The 1,954-nt window shown below is 48.4% G+C and overlaps 1 protein-coding gene across 1 annotated transcript in view; it reads right to left on the bottom strand.

Moving 5' to 3' along the window:
- Positions 1 to 1,954, bottom strand: part of SEC24C (SEC24 homolog C, COPII coat complex component) — an 84,064-nt gene that overhangs the window by 81,549 nt on the left and 561 nt on the right. The gene's annotated exons all lie outside the window — the stretch shown is intronic.

Consider the following 1,954-nt stretch of genomic DNA (forward strand, 5'->3'; position numbering starts at 1 on the left):
TTTGAGTACTACCATAACTGATGATTCCCTTCTTTCCCAAGGAAGGAAACAAGCTCTGAATTAATTTTTCCTCTAGGCTTCTCAGAAATCCCATTTTCTTTGTCCTGTCTTTTAGGCTGTCTACACAATCTCTGGTTGTAGCTATGCAAGAAAAAAAATCACGACCTGCCCACAAGCTAAATCCCACAAGTAAAGACAGCTTAGCTACTGGAGAGCAGTCCTGAGCGCACCCAGGATACATGCTCAATATTTGCAGCCTCTCAGCAGCAGTGGGGTACATGCATAGGGCCACTCTAAGTCAGTATACTGCTTCATTTCTGGGATTTAGCATGTGCTGAGTGAGAGAAAGTGGGTGGACACTCCACCTTGGCAGCAAGACGGTGTGGATAAGTACTTAGGTAGTAAGCTGTACAAAATAGGAACTGTCTTAATTTTGAGTCAAGTGCAGAAAAAGGAAACCTGCCTTTAAAAATATTAACAATAATAATAATAATAATAATAATAATAATAATAATAATATTATAATAATCAATACCCTAACTCAAGTTCATTTCTAAAAGAACCAAGCACCAGGTTCTCCCTCTCTTTATCCTGTGGAGGTCTTAAGGTTGACCATCTAAGTCACTCTCTATGCCTTGCCCTTCCTTAGCTACCCAGCAAAATGCTCAAGGATTTCTAGAGTCAAGAAAGGACAGTTAGGGGACCACAAAAGTCTTTCAAGCATCTTGCACTTGTCCAAAAAATACATTCATGACTAAATACTCTGTAATCCATACTCCAGCAAACCAACAGCAACTATCCTTCCACATCAGTCTCTACCTACAAACAAATCATTCAGCTCTTCCTTCCTCTGTGTCCCACAACAACAGTTGCAGTTCCCCTTCCAGAACTTCTGTGAAAGGATGAACAAAACCTCTTGTAACAATGCAATGATTCCAAATTCTAAGCCAGCATGAACCTTGCACTCACACCTTCAATTAAAAGACCTGGGAAGAAAAAAAGGCCAAATCCATGTCCTTCAGAATCCATGTGAAAATTTAGTATTACTGAAAGGCAGAGATTTCCAAGAGCATCTTTAGCAGCAAATTATACCACTCCTTAGGGTCCGCAGAAATCAGAGCTCAAGTAAAAGGCACTCTTCTATAGCATTAGGAAAAGGAACCCGCAGGCCTGAACAGAACTTCCTTTCATTCTGTAATACTCTTTGGGCTTTTGTCCAGGTGGTTCTACTGAAAACGTCTGAGCAAAAAAATAAAATAAGCACCTGAATGGAAGCGACAATGAGATTACTTTACAAACTAGAAACACAAGGTAGTGGTTAAGAAACACACCCACATCTTGACAAAGTTTGCTGGAACAGAAAAGAAGTGCAAAGGTGCAGTTTGGCAGGACATGAGACTGAATGAGAATCAAGGCTGAAGAGCAGACTGAAGCCAAAGCACTAAAAGAAGATCACTGATGCTAGCAACTCTGAAACACCCAGAAAGCAGGTGATTCGCCCCCGCTTCAGGGCTGACTTGCATGAGCTACACCCCAAGCCAGGCAGATACAGGGGTGCTTGGGCCAGTGCAGCACAGTGGGCCGGGGCTGGCACCTGAAGTTTCTCTGGCAGGGGCAGTTTCCCAGCTGCTGGCTGAGAGGTGCCGTCCCCGCCCAGCCACGGGCACCCGCCTTGGCCCAGCCGCGGGGATGAGCGGTCTGAGCAGGGCCAAGGCACAGGGCGAGGCCTGCCCGCCACTCAACCCCTCTCGCGGCCGGGGCTGCGGGGCTGCAGGACGGAGCGGGCTGCGCGGCGGCCTGGAGGAAGGGAAGCGGCCCCTGTCTCGGCCCGCCAGCCTTGGGCCCCCGTGCAGCGCGGACGCTCGCTCGGGCCGGCGGCAATCACGGACCTGGCACCGACCTGTCAGCAGGGGGGTGGGGGGGAAGCCTCGCAGGCCGCGCCGGGGTCCGCCCG

The sequence above is a fragment of the Gavialis gangeticus genome, unplaced genomic scaffold, assembly GCF_001723915.1.
Source record: "Gavialis gangeticus isolate Ggan-Ray unplaced genomic scaffold, GavGan_comp1, whole genome shotgun sequence".
In the NCBI taxonomy this organism is placed as follows: domain Eukaryota; kingdom Metazoa; phylum Chordata; order Crocodylia; family Gavialidae; genus Gavialis; species Gavialis gangeticus.